A 19,535-nucleotide genomic window follows, 5' to 3' on the forward strand; every position below is an offset into this window, starting at 1 on the left:
ACAATTATTTATGTACCGTATTTATTTACTGACAACCCAACAGCTCTGGCATAGAATACAGTGATAAACACTAATTACACTGCAAACACATTTGGCGAAAAATGATTAGAGGACATAATTTGACACTGCCTTTTCAGTTATGCCGTTACTACATACTGCTAACTAACTGACTGCCTGCTGGCCTTCTGCCCATACCGCTAACTGATTGCTGGCTGGCCTTTTGCTACACACTGCTCACGGACTGCCCTGTCACTACATACTGCTCACTGACTTCAGCTACATACTGCTCACTGTCTCCCTGCCACTACTTACTGCTAACTGACTGCCCTGCGACTACATGCTGCTAACTTACTTCCACTACATACTGCTCACTGACTTCCCTGCCACTAAATGCTGCTCACTGACTGCCCTGTCCCTACATGCTGCTAACTGACTGCCCTGCGACTACATGCTGCTAACTTACTTCCACTACATACTGCTCACTGACTGCCCTGTCACTACATACTGCTAACTGACTGCCCTGTCACTACATACTGCTTAACCGACTGCCCTACCACTACGTACTGTTTACTGGCTCACTGACTGTACTGCTGCTACGTATTGCCCACTGACCACCCTGGTGCTACTTACTGCTCACTGACTGCCCTGCCACTACACCCTGCTCACTGACTGCCCTGTCACTGCATACTGCTAACTATCTGCCCTACTGCTACATACTGTTTACTGGCTCATTGACTGTACTGCTGCTACATATTGCTCACTGACCACCCTGGTGCTACATACCGCTCACTGACTGCCCTGCCACTACATACCGCTCACTGACTGTCCTGCCACTACATACTGCTCACTGACTGCCCTGCCACTACATACTGCTCACTGACTGCCCTGTCACTACATACTGCTACCTGACTGCCCTACTGCTACATACCGTTTATTGGCTAACTGACTGTACTGCTGCTACCTATTGCTCACTGACCACCCTGGTGCTACATGCCACTCACTGACTGCCCTGTCACTACATATTGCTAACTGACTGCCCTACCGCTACATACTGTTTACTGGCTCATTGACTGTACTGCTGCTACGTATTGTTCACTGACCAACCCTGGTGCTACATACCACTCACTGACTGCCCTCCCGCTACATACTGCTCATTGACTGCCCTGCCACTACATACTGCTCACTGATTGCCCTGTCACTACATACTGCTCACTGACTACCCTGCCTCTACATACTGCTCACTCACTGTCTTGGGACGGCCATATTTGTCCTGCACGGATGTACAGGCATCCTATGAATCTGTGTGCAAGCAGTCCTATTCATGTCAATTGGGATGTAGCGGTTGCATGTACACAGTTGCTGCTTCCAATTTGATATCCATGTGAGTGCAGATACGGGTGCATGTTTCCGAAAGCAGACAGTGTGATTTTGGAGACACGCACCAACACGGATGTCAAATTGGGAGCAGCAGCTATGTCTGTACAGCCACTGCTTCCCAAATTTATAAATAGGATTGCCTGCAAGCACATGTGCAGGACACATCCCCTGCACAGATCAAAGCTTAAATACACCTATGCGAATGAGGACTTGGAGTGGTGTGTTCCCAGATTGTGCATAATTTTAAAAGGTGCCTTGACTGAAAAAAATTGAGAAACATTGGCATAAACCGTGTACAACGTAGTGAATGCAATGCAGGAGTCAGGAGTATAATGCATAACACAGAGAATACAGTGCAAGGGCCAGGACTATAATGTACAACATAGATTATATAGTGCAGGGATCAGAAGTATAATGTACAACATTGAGTACAGTATACAATGCTGTTCTGGTGCATTGTGTTAACACACATGAGTTAACATGCAGTTACTAAAACTGGAGCACTCAGAATCTGGTGTAGCTGTGCATGGTAGCCAATCACGTTCTAACTTCAACTTGTTGAATTGAGCTTTGACAATAAAACCTGGAAACTGATTGGTTTCTATGCAGACCTGCACCAGATTTTTCACTTTCCACTTTTAGTAAATCTCCCCCAATGTGTCAGTGGTGACACTTGTTCCCGTGACAACTGTCTTGGAGACAACTTCCTTACTTTAAATTGATCTCCTCTCATTTCTTGTTGTATCACAAGTCTACAAGTGAAGGAAAATTTCTCCTATAAGACCTTCCCCCTACGCTATCAAAAATTAAAATATAAGGTGAGGAGGTGCATTCATTGCACTGCCTACACCTATGGGGCAGTGGCAGACCTATAGGAGAATAGCTCATTAAATATGTAATTTAAAATATGTGGTGATTGGTCATAAATATTTTAAGGCAGGACTAACGGTTTTTTCCTTAGCCTATGCATCTTATAACGGTTTACTGCGCCACTGGATTCACAGACGCCGGCGGGGACAGTAAGGAGAATTGTCCCGCCCTCCCTCCCATGTCACGGTCCTTTGTTGTGCATGTCTTTGGATGTATTTGTTTTTAAAGTTATTTATTAGCTTGAGCTGTTTAGCTAAGCTAAAGTATGTGTAAAGTATTTATACTTACATTGCTGGTTTATATTAAATGCTAATAAAGGGCCGTGGCCAGTTCAAATCCATAATTTTGGTGGTATTATTTCTTTATTAAAGTTATTTAAGTAATTTCCTTGGGTGTTCTGCCTACTGTTACATAAGATATTAGCTTTATATCGATTTTAACCACTTCCAAATCGGCAGAACGGCCCGGCTGCGTAAAATCACGTACCTGTATGTGATTTTGTGCACAAGATCTGGGGCTTGCATGCGCACCGCCGAAGCCCCGCTCCCGCTGTGATTGGACACAGCGGGAGCCAATCAGCGGTTCCAGCAGCCGATCCAAACCCGCAGATCATTCTGAGGAGAGGCAAAACGTTGGTTTGCCTATGTAACAAGGCAGACCGCCGTTCTGTCACAGAAGAAAATAGAGATCTCGTGTTTCCGCTAAGAAACACAAATCTCGCGGGGACAGTAAGGAGAATTGTGTGCTGCTCCTGCTTTGACTGTTTCCGTGCTTCCCTGCTGTGCCCGGTTGCCGTGCTTTCTGCTGTACCGGGTTTTCTGCCATGGATTCCTTGTTACAGGCAGTACTGGACCGTGCCGGTTCCGCTGGCGGTGACCAGTGGTTACTCCGATGTCTCTCATTGCCTGTGGATCAGAGTGCCTCCGGTTTACCTGCGAGCGCTCCCCCTCCATCTATGGATCAGCTTCCTCAGCCGCATCATACCTGGTCTATGCAGCGTCTTCCGTCACTTCCCTCGGGTCAACACTCTCCTCCTTTCAGTCCTCCATCTCCTCCCTTGCCTGTCCGCACCTCCCCTCTCCAGCGTCATCGCCGATCCCCGCCTCCGGCACGTCACAGGTCTCCTCCTCGCAGCCTCCGGGACTTGCCGGCTGAAGATGCGAGGCCCTCCACTTCAGGCACATGCGCAGTTCCAACGGCTGTTCGGGAACTACGCAGAAATAAGAAGAAGCCGCGCCGGTTCGAGTCTCCCTCTCCTCCTCGGCGCCCTGCAGTTTCAAAGAAGAGCAGGGACAATACCAGATCTATGGTCAGTGAATATAATAAAACTGGGCCAGCTGTAGACTTGATAATTGGGGGTCAGGCTCCTCCTCCCCCTCCTCTGCTTTCCCTTCACAGGTTGATTTTCTTCACGCTGAGAGGCCAGTTTTGGCGTCGGCCCAAGTGGATTGTCCTGTAAATGCTGCTGTTACCCCATCTAGTGGTGAGTCTGCTAACTGCAGTTTACTTTTGGAATTGGCACGTTCGTTCTCTAATTTTTTAAGTCAAAATTGTGTGCCTCCTGTTGATGTCGCTCCTGTGTGTGTACCTCCAGTTGCTGCTAATGTTTGTGTTCCTCCTGTTAATGTGGCACCTGTATGGCGGGATAATTCTGTCCCTGTTCTCCCTGTTTCTACAATTTCTACTTCTGTACCGATATCTTCTGTTGTGCCTTCTAATCCTGTACATGTTCCTAATGTGCCTGAATACTGTTATAAAGAAGCTATGTCGTGCGTTCTTTCGCCACTAGGTTTTCATTTGAGTAACAGTGTTAAAGAGAAAATATGGAAAGGGGATTATGTTGATCTGCTTACCTTGTTGCCTTCCTCTAAAGATGTTCAGGTGGATAGTAGAAAGGACAGTGATAAATCTGATGAGGATACAAAACGCAGAGCTGTTCCGCGGTCATTTAACAATTGGCTTCAAGCCTTTTGTATATTTGCTAGTGTTATGGGTGAAAAATGCCCTGAAAAGTGTAGCGGGTTATTTCAACACGTTGAAATAATTTTAGAAGCATACAAGAATTTTAATGGTATGTCCTGGTTTTACTACGATGAATCGTTTCGACAAAAGTTGGCTGTCCACCCGTCATTGTGTTGGGGTATGAAAGATGTTGGGCTGTGGCTCAATTTGCTTTTGCCTCAGCGTCCTGTTGTCAAACCTTCGCCTGTTGCTCCGGTTGGTAATTTTCGTAAAGGTTTTTGTTTTAGTTTTAACGAAGGTTTGTGTAAGTGGCCAGGTACATGCAGGTTTAAGCACGAATGTGCTCATTGTGCTGGAAACCATTCTGCTTCTCGTTGTTTTAAAAAATTGAATTCTATTTCTTCTCATTCACAGGGTGATCTTTTTCGTAAAAGCAGCAACACCGGTGAAACTGGGAGCCATGCTGCCGTGGCTTCACATTTGGCCAAACAGACGGATGGCAGGCCTTCTTTGTGAAGGTTTCTCGGATGGTTTTTTGTTGCCATCTTTTTGCGGATCGGGTTGTCTATTTTCTGAGAACTTACCTTCTGCTCGTCGACATCCTGGTATTGTTGCTGACAAGATCTTGACTGAAATTCGAGAAGGTAGAGTTTCTGGCCCTTTTACTGACCCTCCTTTTCCAAATTTTAGGGTTTCCCCTCTGGGGATCATTCCAAAAAAGGAGAGTGGTTCCTTTCGTTTAGTACATCATTTGAGTTATCTGAAAGGGATGTCATTGAACGATGAATTGGATTCTGAGATTTGTATGGTGTCTTATTCATCTTTTGATGACGCTTTACGTATTATTCAGAAAGTTGGTGATTCTGCTTTGTTAGCGAAAGCGGATGTTAAATCGGCATTTCGGTTGCTTCCTATCAATCCGAGGGCTTTTAACTCTCTGGGTTTTCAATTTGATGGCTTTTATTTTTTTGACCGTTGTCTTCCGATGGGTTGCGCGTTGTCTTGTAGGTATTTTGAAATGTTCTCGACCTTTTTGGAGTGGGTTGTGTGTTATCGCGCTGGGTCTGCCAATTTAGTTCACTACTTAGACGACTTTCTTTTTGTCTGCAATCGTGATTCTATTGATTGTTTGTTTCTTTTTTCGACATTTAAAATGGTGTGTTCTGAATTTGGCATTCCGTTGGCAGATGAGAAGTCAGTTTATCCTACCAATTCTTTGGAGTTTCTCGGTATCACCATTGATACTGTTGAAATGGTGTTTCGCCTTCCGGTTGACAAAATTTGTAAGTTGTTTAAATTGGTCGATTTCGTGCTGTCTAAACGCAAGGTTACTTTGCAGTCCCTTTTGGGCTTGTTTGCTTTTGCTTCCCGTGTCATACCATTGGGCAGAATATTTTCGAAACGCTTATACAAGGCCATGTCTGGAGTTTCTTCTCCTAATCATTTTATTAATATTGGTAGTTCTTTGCATTCTGATTTGTTAGTTTGGCGTCGCTTTTTGAAGGATTTTAATGGTTGTGCGGTCTGGCGTAAACCTTTTTGCGATATGTCTTCCTTGAATTTATTCACTGATGTGGCGGGTTCGGTAGGTTATGGTGCGTTTTGGCAAGGTCACTGGTCTGCTGGTTTGTGGCCTGCCTCTTGGTTTTTGAATGGTTATACTAAGAATATTGTTTTGTTGGAAATCTTTCCGTTGCTTATATCTCTTGAAATATGGGGATTTCATTTTAAGGATAGAAATATTTTATTGCACTCTGATAATTCTGGTGTAGTTTATGCCATTAATTGTCTTTCTTCGAAATCTTTGCCTGTTTTAGCTGTTTTACGGCACCTGGTTTTTAAATGTTTAGATCTTAACATATGGATTAAAGCCAAATATATACCTGGTAGTAAGAATCTAATTGCTGACTCTTTGTCGCGTTTACAGCTGAATGTTTTTCGGAGGCTGGTGCCGGATGCGGACCTACATGGCAGTTTATGCCCACCTCATTTATGGGACCTGGTATGACTCCTCTCCATGACGCGATTCGTGGTTCCTTGGCGTCCTCCACGTGGGCACAATATATTGCCGCCTGGAAATTGTGGACCGATTTTTTATCCTCTTTGACGGATGTTTCTGTTTTGTCTTTTGAGAGGCTGGTTTTGAGTTTTTTGAATACTCTAATGACTGGGGCTTATTCTTATTCTTACATTAGAAAAACGTTATGTGGTGTTTCCTTTTTCTTGAAATTGTCCAATGCACCGTCATGTTTAGAGTATTTTTCTGTTCAACAAGCTTTAAAGGGCTACCGCAGAAGTCATTCATCAATTGATAATAGAATTCCTGTTACGGTAGATCTCCTGGGACGTTTATGTTACTCTACTAGTTATGTTTGTAATTCTCCTTTTGAATCATTATTGTTTAGAGTAGCCTTTGCTTTGTGTTTTTTTGGTGCTTTCCGCATCTCTGAATTATTGCCCAATAATTCAGGTAGTCTTTCTGGTTTTCATTTTTCAGATTTGAAGGTCTGCAATGGTTTTATTCAACTGTATTTACGTTTCAGTAAAACTGATCAACTGGGTAAAGGGCGCTGGATTACTCTTCGTACCTTAGAAGGTTCTTCTATATGTGTAGTGTCTTTGCTGTTGGAATATTTGCAGGTACGTCCTTCAGGGAGTCATCTTCTGTTGCACGTTTCTGGCAAACCCCTTACTATTTTTCAGTTTAAATCAGTTTTGAAAAAATGTCTTGTTTATCTTAATCTGCAACACTTGCATATTACTTCACATTCCTTTCGTATTGGGGCTGCTACTGAGGCTGCTATGTTGGGTTTTTCTGCTCCTGATATTCAGCGCATTGGTGGGTGGTCTTCTAAGTTTTACCGTTTATATGTCAGACCTAACCTTTGTTTTTGAATCCCACAGCTCGAAGACATGTATGGATAATTGGCCATTCGTTTGTTTTTTGGTCCTTCAAAAGAGCTGCAGGACGACCCTACGGTACTAATCTGGGTTTTCCTTTGGATTCTTTACAAGTTTGGTGGTACAGTAAACGTGGGATGCACTGGAAAGACTTAAATGATACTTTGTCACTTCTTATGTTGCATTGGCCTTCTCCATCTTTTATTGTTTTTCACTTAGGGGGAAATGATATTGGTGCTTGTAGGACTTTAGATATTATCTCCGATATTAGATTGGAGTTTATCAATTTGCATACTATTTTTCCGGATGCGATTTTAATTTTTTCAGAAATAGTTCCACGAATGCTGTGGTCTGTTTCCTCTGAATTTTATTTTTGTGAAAAAATTTGTAAGAGAATTAATTGAGCAATTGCTAAATTTATTCCTTCGGTCGGTGGTATTTCGTATAGACATGTCGACCTGGAAGGTTTTTTGCCGGGTTTTTATCGCCCTGATTTAGTACATTTGTCTGATATTGCCTTAGATGTTTTTAATGTAGGCCTTCAAAACTGTATTGAACTGGCCACGGTTGGTGTGGGGTGCCAGGCTCCGTGTTTTTGAGCCTGGCGTGTGGATGTATTTGTTTTTAAAGTTATTTATTAGCTTGAGCTGTTTAGCTAAGCTAAAGTATATGTAAAGTATTTATACTTACGTTGCTGGTTTATATTAAATGCTAATAAAGGGCCGTGGCCAGTTCAAATCCATAATTTTGGTGGTATTATTTCTTTATTAAAGTTATTTAAGTAATTTCCTTGGGTGTTCTGCCTACTGTACCATATAAGGTGAGGAGGTGCATTCATTGCACTGCCTACACCTATGGGGCAGTGGCAGACCTATAGGAGAATAGCTCATTAAATATGTAATTTAAAATATGTGGTGATTGGTCATAAATATTTTAAGGCAGGACTAACGGTTTTTTCCTTAGCCTATGCATCTTATAACGGTTTACTGCGCCACTGGATTCACAGACGCCGGCGGGGACAGTAAGGAGAATTGTCCCGCCCTCCCTCCCATGTCACGGTCCTTTGTTGTGCATGTCTTTGGATGTATTTGTTTTTAAAGTTATTTATTAGCTTGAGCTGTTTAGCTAAGCTAAAGTATGTGTAAAGTATTTATACTTACATTGCTGGTTTATATTAAATGCTAATAAAGGGCCGTGGCCAGTTCAAATCCATAATTTTGGTGGTATTATTTCTTTATTAAAGTTATTTAAGTAATTTCCTTGGGTGTTCTGCCTACTGTTACATAAGATATTAGCTTTATATCGATTTTAACCACTTCCAAATCGTCAGAACGGCCCGGCTGCGTAAAATCACGTACCTGTATGTGATTTTGTGCACAAGATCTGGGGCTTGCATGCGCACCGCCGAAGCCCCGCTCCCGCTGTGATTGGACACAGCGGGAGCCAATCAGCGGTTCCAGCAGCCGATCCAAACCCGCAGATCATTCTGAGGAGAGGCAAAACGTTGGTTTGCCTATGTAACAAGGCAGACCGCCGTTCTGTCACAGAAGAAAATAGAGATCTCGTGTTTCCGCTAAGAAACACAAATCTCTGTTTTCCTCTTGTGCATCCATTCTCCACACAGTTGGAAAGCACTCCCTTAGAGCACACTTAACCCTTTGATCGCCCCTGATGTTAACCTCTTCCCTGCCAGTGTAATTTATACAGTGACTGTCATTTTTTTTTACTCTGATCACTGTATTGGTGTCACTGGTCCCCAAAAAGAATCACTTAGTGTTAGATTTGTCCGCCCCAATGTCGAAGTCCCGAAAAATATCGCTGATCGCCGCCATTACTAGTAAAATCCATAAAAAAAATAAAAAGTCCATTAATCTATCGCATAGATTGTAGACGCTATAACTTCTGCGCAAACCAAACAATATACGCCTATTGGGATTTTTTTTACCAAAAACATGAAGCGGAATACATATTGGCCTAAACTGATAAAGAAATTAGATCTTTTACATTTTTTTATTGGATTTGTTTTATAGCAGAAAGTGAAACATATTGTTTTTTTTTTTTTGTTTATAGCGTAAAAAATAAAAAACGCAGAAGTGATCAAATACCGTCAAAAGACAGCTCTATTTGTGGGGGGAAAAAGGACACCAATTTTATTTGGGTACAGAGTCAATTGTCAGTTAAAGCAACGCAGTGCCGTATTGCAAAAAATGGCCTGGTCAGGAAGGGGGTAAAACCTTCCGGAGAAGAAGTGGTTAAACAACTGCTTATGGAAATAAGACTCAGGGCTTGTTCACATGTGTGGTGCCCCTCCACATTCGGGCCGCTTTTCAGAGGGCATTTGACAGATGTCAAGGAGGCGTTATGATTTAACTCTGTAAACACTGCACAAATGCGTCAGTTGTGGCGGTTGCCCTGCAGGTTTACATGGGATGCGATCAGCAGTGGTAACGTGTACAGCTCTAAGCGTCTGCATGTAAGTGTTGGGGCAAAAATATTAGGGGGTGGTAGAACTGCAAATCATCTGCCTGGTTTTACTGCCCCCTGGTGGCTCTCGTGAATGAGCCCTCAAACACATGAGACATGTTTTATTTCTCACTGCACTAACGCCACACTGTTGCACTGATCTGCATGAAAATAACCGACTTATGCCTCATACACACGTACTGATCGCCGGCCGACCGATCGGCCGTCTTTTGTCCAGGGATGTCCTGTCCGCTGAAAAGTGCAAAAGACTGCACACGAATTTTGTTGGCCAACAACAGCCGACTGCAGAAGTGATGTCATGTGATGGTTAACTTTCCTTGTCTTTTTTCTTTTCTGAGCATGCCCAGTCTTGCAAATCTGCTGTCTGTCGGCCGAAATCTGTACTGACTGGCGAACAATCGGGCGTTCTGGTGTTGGCCAACAAAAATTTTAATGCCTGCACGACAGATTCTGTTCTGCCGAAAATGCACTGTCGGAAGCATCATACTAACAAGCCTACAATCGGCCGATCGGTCGTCGGCCGAATATTTACGGCCGACAATCGGTACGTGTGTACGGGGCTTTAGTTTACTAGTAGATTCAGAGTACTTGTATGTAGATTGGAAACCAGCTGTCTCTCATTGCTTTTTTTTTTTTTTTTTACATTCCCAGACCGTATTTTTCAAACATAGTTTCCAGGTGATTTAGAAATAGACATTCCTTTCCCAGTGCTAATGTGGCTCTAATCATGGAGCTCTGACACACAGCACTGATTATTCTGGCAGGGAAACCCACTGTGATAGCACATGAGATTCTTTTCCAAAGTGAGTATAGAGAATCCTTTTTACATAATCATTTTCAAATACTTTCACTACTAAATGTTTCCTTCCTTTGCAGACCACATCTCTGTCATTTTCACTGAAATTCCACTATATAATGCAGTATACAGTTTCCATACGTTAAACAATGTCTACAGAGCCTATGTCTATGCTTCATGTATACAGTAGACAGACTTGTCTGCACGCTGGTGGGCAGGTTGTCAAAGATTTTTTTTTTTGCACCAAAATAGAAGTTATGAAACTAAATGTAAAGTTCCATTTTAAGAGGAGCACAAGGACATGCACGTGCAGGTTTGAAAAATGTTTTTTTTAAGACCAGCACAGGTAAAACACTACACAGTGATGTTGATTTACTAAAGGCGTGTAGACAGCTTACTTAACCACTTCTGGACCGGAAGGTTTTCCCCCCTTAATGACCAGGCAGTTTTTTGTGATTTTGCACTGCGTTACTTTAACTGACAATTGCGCAGTCGTCATTTATTTGGGTTTGTACTAGGGATCGACCTTTTATCGCCAAGGCCAATATATTGAGGGCCGATATGCACTTTCCCCGATATATCGGAATCAGCCCCGGTGGTTACCGATATTGCCAATATTGTTGTGACTTCATTGCGTATGTTGCGCCACGCGCCACCGCTCACTGGGAAAGCTTCTGCCTTCTTAGGCCGCCTCCCTCAGCCTCGCCTGGAGTCGGGATAGGGAGTGTACACTACAGTCACAGTGCAGTGTGTTTAACACAGCCGCCGTGGCCACATACATACACCCACCCACAGCTGCCAGGTGCCAGCCAGCCACCCACACACCCACAGGCCTGTACCAGCCAGCCACAGGCCCTGCCTGTACCAGCTAGCCAGCCACAGGCCTGGGCCTGTACCAGCCAGCCACCCACCACACAGGGTGCCAACCAGCCACCCACCAAAGGGTACCAGCCAGCCAGCCACTCATCACATGCCAGCCTGCCACCCACCACAGGGTGCCAGCCAGCCACTCCCCACAGGGTGCCAGCCAGCCACCCACCAAAGTGTGCCAGCCAACCACCAAAAGGTGCCAGCCACCCACCTCAGGGTGCCAGCCAGCCACCCACCTTAGGGTGCCAGCCAGACACCTACCACAGGGTGCCAGCCAGCCAGTCACCCACCACAGGTTGTCAGCCAGCTACCCACCAAAGGGTGCCAGCCAGCCACCCACCAAAGGGTGCCACCCAGCCAGCCACCCACCAAAGGGAGCCAGCCACCCACCACAGGGTGCCAGCCAGCTAGCCACCCACCAAAGGGTGCCAGTTAGCCACCCACCCACCAAAGGGTACCAGCCACCCACCACAGGGTGCCAGCCAGCCAGCCACCCACCAAAGGGTGCCAGCCAGCCACTCCCCACAGGGTGCCAGCCAGCCACCCACCCACCAAAGTGTGCCAGCCAGCCACCAAAGGGTGCCAGCCACCCACCTCAGGGTGCCAGCCAGCCACCCACCTCAGGGTGCCAGCCAGACACCTACCACAGGGTGCCAGCCAGCCAGTCACCCACCACAGGTTGTCAGCCAGCTACCCACCAAAGGGTGCCAGCCAGCCACCCACCAAAGGGTGCCACCCAGCCAGCCACCCACCAAAGGGAGCCAGCCACCCACCACAGGGTGCCAGCCAGCCACCCACCAAAGGGTGCCAGTTAGCCACCCACCCACCAAAGGGTACCAGCCACCCACCACAGGGTGCCAGCCAGCCAGCCACCCACCAAAGGGTGCCAGCCAGCCACCCACCACAGGGTGCCAGCCAGCCAGCCACCCACCAAAGGGTGCCAGCCAGCCACCCACCCACCAAAGGGTGCCAGCCAGCCAGCCACCACAAGGTGCCAGTGAGCCAGTTTTTTTAAGCCTGTATTCAATTTCAGTAGTGTCTTTCAAATTTCAATGGAGATGGATGCAGCACCAGGTACCACCATGTGGTCTGGCACCATGTGGTCTGGGACTATTTCTAATCTCCATCTCCAGGAAAAGCAGCAGCAGTGTGCAACACGTGCACAAACAATGTAAGCATGGTATCAATAACTGCAAAAAACAAAAATACGTCAAATCTTTGGGCCCATCTAAGAGTTCATCATGTTGAATTATATCATGCAGCACAGAAAAAACAAAATGAATCACAAGGTGAAACATCACTATCCCAGGCAACAATAACAGATATGTTTCAGAAAAAAAACTGGTGGCTCAAATCGGATGGAAGATCCCAACTGCTGGACAGAGTAATCACAGAGATGATGGTCACTGATAACCAGCCATTTACAATGGTGTCTGACTCTGGATTTAAGCAGTTGATGTCCATACTTGAGCCAAGGTAGACACTGAAGAGTGACAAGTATTATCGAACCGAAATGCGGGGAAAGATTCACCAAAAGGTCATTGAGAAAGTAAAGGCTATGCTGAAACCAGAGAATGCTGGCACCTCACTCTCATTCACTACTGACTGCTGGTCAGGACAAACATAATCACTAATGAGTCTTACATGCCACTTTATTGACCTCGGATAGACAAGAAGGCATTTGCTGTTGAATACAAAAGTGATGCAAGGATCCCACACTGGGGAGTACATTAGAGAAAGGTTTCTAGGCATGCTAGAAGAATGGGTAATCACCAAAGACCGAGTAAAGAAGGAAAATGGATGGGCCGAGGGGACTTTTAGAGGGATACTGTCATCAAGACAAATAGCAAAAAATCCACATATATGTAAAAATACACAAATTTTATTGATACAAAACCAAAAATAAAGAAGAAAAACATTAAAAGTAACTATTATCGTGTTGGCAAAACACCAATAATATTACAGCATACAGAGCAATTGGGCAGTACATACAATATACAGGCTTAGGAGAGCCAAATATCCACGGAGGGTGGGTGTAGATCACGCTGTCCACTGCAGACCTATGCCAGAGATGGTATGACTGGTGGGTCTGGTATGATGGACCTGGGTGTCTAAACCCAAACCCAGCCCGACATGTTTCACGGGTGACCGCTTCCTCAGGGGCAAATAACGTGGGTATGTATATCAACAATGCTACTAGAATTTTAAGAAAAAGCAAAGTCAGTGCATATCTATTTGGGAGACATATCACATAATAAATCTAATAATGGTAGGTCAGAACAGAGGTAAGCGCCAACTAACATATAACCCACCTGTATAGCCGGTTCTAAAAACAACTGGAGACCTAGGGGATCACGACTGGGACTAGTACCAGTCACTGGACATCCGGTGATTCATCTGCGTCGGCGCCGCAGACACACCCACTGGCTATGCGCAGTACGTCACATCCGGCGCATCTTGATGAGCCGCTTGTGCCCCGAACACAGCTATTACGTGGCCGGCTGATTACCGACCCAGCTGTGTTTGGGGTGGAGCGGTTCCTCATATAGGCGCCATCCCCACTGAGACACTCACTCGGCTACGGGATACCGGACTGCGAGGAGTATTAGGTAAATATAGCACATGGCTCTATTTTGCTGTTCTTCTCATTGGACTCTCCGCTGCTTATGATAGGTCTGCAGTGGACAGCGTGATCTACACCCACCCTCCGTGGATATTTGGCTCTCCTAAGCCTGTATATTGTATGTACTGCCCAATTGCTCTGTATGCTGTAATATTATTGGTGTTTTGCCAACACGATAATAGTTACTTTTAATGTTTTTCTTCTTTATTTTTGGTTTTGTATCAATAAAATTTGTGTATTTTTACATATATGTGGATTTTTTGCTATTTGTCTTGATGACAGTATCCCTCTAAAAGTCCCCTCGGCCCATCCATTTTCCTTCTTTACATTTAATTGGGACGTGGATACTTGTACTTTTTTACAAATCCTCTTGTTGGTTAGCTGTCCCCTTTGTCTATACTACGTATATTTGGGTGGACAACACACCCGGGGCCTTTTGTTCTTTGTTTGTGACAGCTCCATTTATCTCTCTTTTTTCAAACCTAATCAGTCTACACACTTATTTCTTTATATATTTTACAATTAAGTAACTGTTTATCATGGATCTTTTAGGACAGGCCTGGACAGGTTTTATGTCTCACATTCAATCTACCTTCACATCTAATCGTAGGGATGAGGAAGAGCTCAAAATCTATCTACTAAAAATATTTGGATTACTTAAACGTAAATCTCACTTATATTGGCATATCGAGTTTTTTGAAAAGTACATTACTGAAAATGTGAATCCTAGGGGTCTTAGACTACACACCTTCCAGACCGTCCGGAACCCCACCGAGACGTTTAGGAAGACGTGGGAGTCAGCCTTAGACAGATGTAGCAAGGAATTAATGACAATCCTTGTACAACAATACAATTTGGATATGTCTGGGTTGGATGCGGAAATTGACACTTTAAACATCTAATACAGACATGTTATGGATCACCCAAATTTTGCAGCCAAATGGCAAGAAATCAAACAACAACTTGAGGAAATTAATCAAGACATAATACTCAGGAAACAGGCTAAATACAATCGGGATAAATTGGCCTTTCTGGGTGGATACGCTTATAAGTGGACCCCCAGATTGACCACCCCCATTAACCAAACACTCAGAAATGAGAGATCATCACACATTGATGAGTATCCTGAATCGGATTCTTCTAACACCAATCTTCCTCACTCACAGGCTAGTTCACGCCCCTCTAACTCAAGGGCTGCACGCACAAGAGTCACTAAACGCACCAGACACAATGGTGGATATTCGTCTGATGACCCTTTGGGCAAAAGACGACCACAGACACCCACAGCTAGCACTTCAGATTTAACACCAACACTCCAGAAAATCCTTACCACTAATATTTTGCCTAATACTAAACAACCTAATACTAACGAGAATGGTTTTTTAGATGTCTCCCTAGGAGCCATCCCGAAAACCAAAAAACAGACCAAACTAAAAGACTTTGTCACACTGACACCGACACAAACCCCACCATCACAGAAATAAATCAAGATTGTTTTAATATTATCAATCTCACAGATACACCCCTCACCCCGGATCAGACTACCGTTTTACAATTAGGTTTGGGATTTTGTCCTTCACAATCAATCAACATATATGACACTATTAAAGATTTGTACCTTTTTGCTCGCAATTTGACTTACAAGTACATTTTTGATGCTGACCGCCAAAAGAAAAAGCTTGAATTGGCTCTCACTGAGCAAATCAAGCATTTCTCAATGGATGAGTTCCGGGCTCTCCGGGATCTGATGCTCCTCTATGAAGAGGGTTCCTCAGATCCCGGAGAGCCTAGTGCCACATCCATTGCTACACCTTCCCTACAATCTGTTCCTCCAATTTTCAAACCTAAATCCACGAAATTTCCTGATCTATCTATTTGTCCAAAGATCTGGGCATTTGTTTGCCAGGTGATCCGTGATCTTAAACGGAAACGCTGGCAACCAATGCCCCAGAATCTAACCACCAATTTAAAAGCAGCTTTAAAACAACTACAATCCAATCATGATATCATCATTAAACCCTCTGATAAAGGGGGAAACGTGGTAATCATGACACACCCACAATACCAGATGATGTGCTTAGATGTGCTCAACAATGAGTCGTGGTATCTCCCTATACAACCTGAATTAACAAATACTTTTCAAAACGAACTACAGAATTTATGTCTGAATGCCTATCTTGTAGGCACTATAGACAAAGACACATATGAGTATCTGCGCGTTCAATACCCCAGAACCCCAACTATGTACACACTCCCAAAAATCCACAAGAATTTATCTAGGCCTCCGGGGAGACCCATTGTCTCCGGCATCGGATCCATGTCAGAGCATGCCAGCCGATATGTGGACGCTTTTTTGCGCCCCTTTGTGCAGAGTTTACCATCTTACATCCAGGATACTCCCGATCTCTTACGCCACCTTGAGGACATTTATACACCCCCGGATGCCCTCCTCGTGGCGGTTGATATCGAGGCTTTATACTCGAGTATACCGCACGAGGAGGGCATCCGGTCGGTTAAGTCTTTCTTGTATGAGCAAGATCGTTCCACTTGGTCTCACAATGATTTCATTCTATCCTTATTAAGATTCATTTTGACTAGGAATTTCTTCACGTTCATGGATAAGACCTATTTGCAGATTCAAGGGGTCGCAATGGGGACCTGTTGCGCCCCCTCGTATGCTAATCTATTTCTTGGAAGTTGGGAAAGATACATTTTCGCCAATGAACAATATGCACAGTGGCTAAAATACCTACTGTGCTGGTTTCGTTATATTGACCACCTCCTAATTATATGGACGGGTCCACGCAGCGAACTAGACGCTATGCTATCTGCCATGAACGTGAACGAATTCAACCTCAAATTTACCCATAACATACATGACAGGCAAATTGTCTTTCTTGATGTCGAAATCAAAAGAGAAGACGATGGACACATCATCACTAATCTCTATAGGAAGCCAAGTGCAGGCAATATGCTACTGCATGCATCTAGTTTACATCCTCAACCCCTAAAGAATAGTATCCCCTACGCACAATATCTGCGAACTCGTCGCAATTGTACATTAGACGCAGACTTTTTGGCAGAATCTAAAAAATTACGGGATAGACTCCTACAGCGAGGATATTCCCGTAAGATTCTGCGAAAAGCCTTCAACCGAGCGCAAGCTCAATCTAGAGCTGACTTGCTATATCCTAAAAAAACACATGAGAATACTCAGACAGTGAGATTTATCACGCAATACTCTAGTAACTCATTGCAATTACGGAACATTTTGGAGAGAAATTGGCATATACTGGATGAGGATCCTATCCTCTCCAGGTATATCAAGGACTCTCCTGAATTGGTATTCCGAAGAGCAACATCACTACGTGATCGGTTGATTACCAGTCACTATAGGGAACATACCACTATAGTCCCACAGATTACGGGGACATATGCATGTGGGCACTGTCCCAGATGCCCCTGGATCAGGGAAGGCATTGTCACCTCACTACCCAACGGTCAATCACATAGACTTAATGGATATGCTAACTGCTCTACACGGGGAGTAGTTTATTTGATGCAATGTCAATGCTCTGCCTTCTATGTAGGCAAAACCATCCGTGAACTAGGCCAAAGAATAGGGGACCATCTTTACTGTTCAGAGGGTGGCAAGATACTCACTCCTGTCACACGCCACATTGGCCTCAGACATAGATACAACAACACATGTATATCCTTTAGAGTTTTAGAAGTAATCCCCCCAGACCCCAGAGGGGGTAACTGGGACCGTCGCATTCTCCAACAAGAAACACTTTGGATTGAGAGGCTCAATGCCCTCTCATATCCTGGTTTGAATGAGGCACATTCCTACAAGTCATTTCTATAGATTTATGGTTGGTAGTTTGACTGACTGTTCTCTTTCTTGCTACATTTTCTCTCTTTCCCCCCTCCCCCGTCTGGGTTTCCCCTTCATTCCCCCCCCCTTTTTTTTTCCCCCCCTTCCCCCCCCCCTTCCCCCCTCCCTCTTCTTTCCTTTTCCTTTCCTTCTCCCCTTCCTTTTCCCTTTTCCCCCCCCTTTTTCCCTCCACCTCTTCCCCCCCCCTTTATCTTCCCTTTTCCTTCTGTCCCCACCCTGTTCCTCCAATTGATCCATTATCCTATGATATTTAAGAGCTTGATTCCCACCATGGGAATTATCAGGCTCCATACCTGGGAAGCAGCTTCTCCCAGAATGTTATGCAATTGACTGAAACCCCTTATCATTTGAATTAATGTTTATGATAACTATGTTGTTTTGCTCATATGTTGTCAGTAATAATATTTTTCCATATGATCTGATGTATACATGTAAAATCTTGTATGTATATTTATTTATTGTACATCAATTATCTGTTGGTTATGGTCACAGAGGTATAGCGCCATTTGGCATTCATCTCCCCTGGTTATCCCTTGTTCAGCAACCCGGACCAATTTCCATCACCATCCACGGATGGGAGGATCCTGCTGGATGTTCCCCATGGCGGGCATGTGACGCCCGTCTGGGTACACATTCAATATGTGTCCCTGAGCCATGGTGTAGTGTCTGGGTACCGACATTGCTGACAGTCACTGGACATCCGGTGATTCATCTGCGTCGGCGCCGCAGACACACCCACTGGCTATGCGCAGTACGTCACATCCGGCGCATCTTGATGAGCCGCTTGTGTACAAGCGCATTCGGAGCGTCTGCCCCGAACACAGCTATTACGTGGCCGGCTGATTACCGACCCAGCTGTGTTTGGGGTGGAGCGGTTCCTCATATAGGCGCCATCCCCACTGAGACACTCACTCGGCTACGGGATACCGGACTGCGAGGAGTATTAGGTAAATATAGCACATGGCTCTATTTTGCTGTTCTTCTCATTGGACTCTCCGCTGCTTATGATTCAAACACCATCACTCTTTGAGACGCCTGGGCTCTTGTCATCCACTTTATGGGTCTGCTTTCTGCCGTCCTTATTTCTTCACATTCTCATCCTTCTATGTTCACCATTGCTACATTTCACGTTTTTTGTGATCATTTCACTCTCACTTTTTGGTTTTATTCACTTACTTTTGGTGATGCGTGCACTTGGTTTTGGATCTTTGGTATAGTTCTTGGCTTACTCACAGCACGAGGTGTTTATATGCTATTCTCAAATTACTGAGATGGGTCTATCCTTCTTTCCACTTTCTTTCTTTAGCGTTCACGCATTGGTTCTAACCAAACATTTCAATACTGCGTTTTTCTGTCTCCTTATGGACATAAGGCTTGTTGGTCCTGATATCGACCTAATCTTCCATTTACCAGTCCTGGCTACTCCAGCAGCCACCCCTTAGCCCTGTCATGAGATACTACAGGGGACATATACAAGTACACTGTATTTGGTAAGTCCTCCTCCTACTATGGAGCTGACATATACAAGCATGTATGCAATTATCCAATTTTGATTATATATTTCTCATTATCTAGAATACAGTCACTTTAAACGTTTTGATTTGGACCCCTATTTGATGTGGACTGCTCCCATGTCCGCCGGGGGGGTACTAGTCCCAGTCGTGATCCCCTAGGTCTCCAGTTGTTTTTAGAACCGGCTATACAGGTGGGTTATATGTTAGTTGGCGCTTACCTCTGTTCTGACCTACCATTAT

This window comes from Pelophylax lessonae (assembly GCF_965119305.1).
Source record: "Pelophylax lessonae genome assembly, chromosome: 3".
Taxonomy (NCBI): Eukaryota; Metazoa; Chordata; class Amphibia; order Anura; family Ranidae; genus Pelophylax; species Pelophylax lessonae.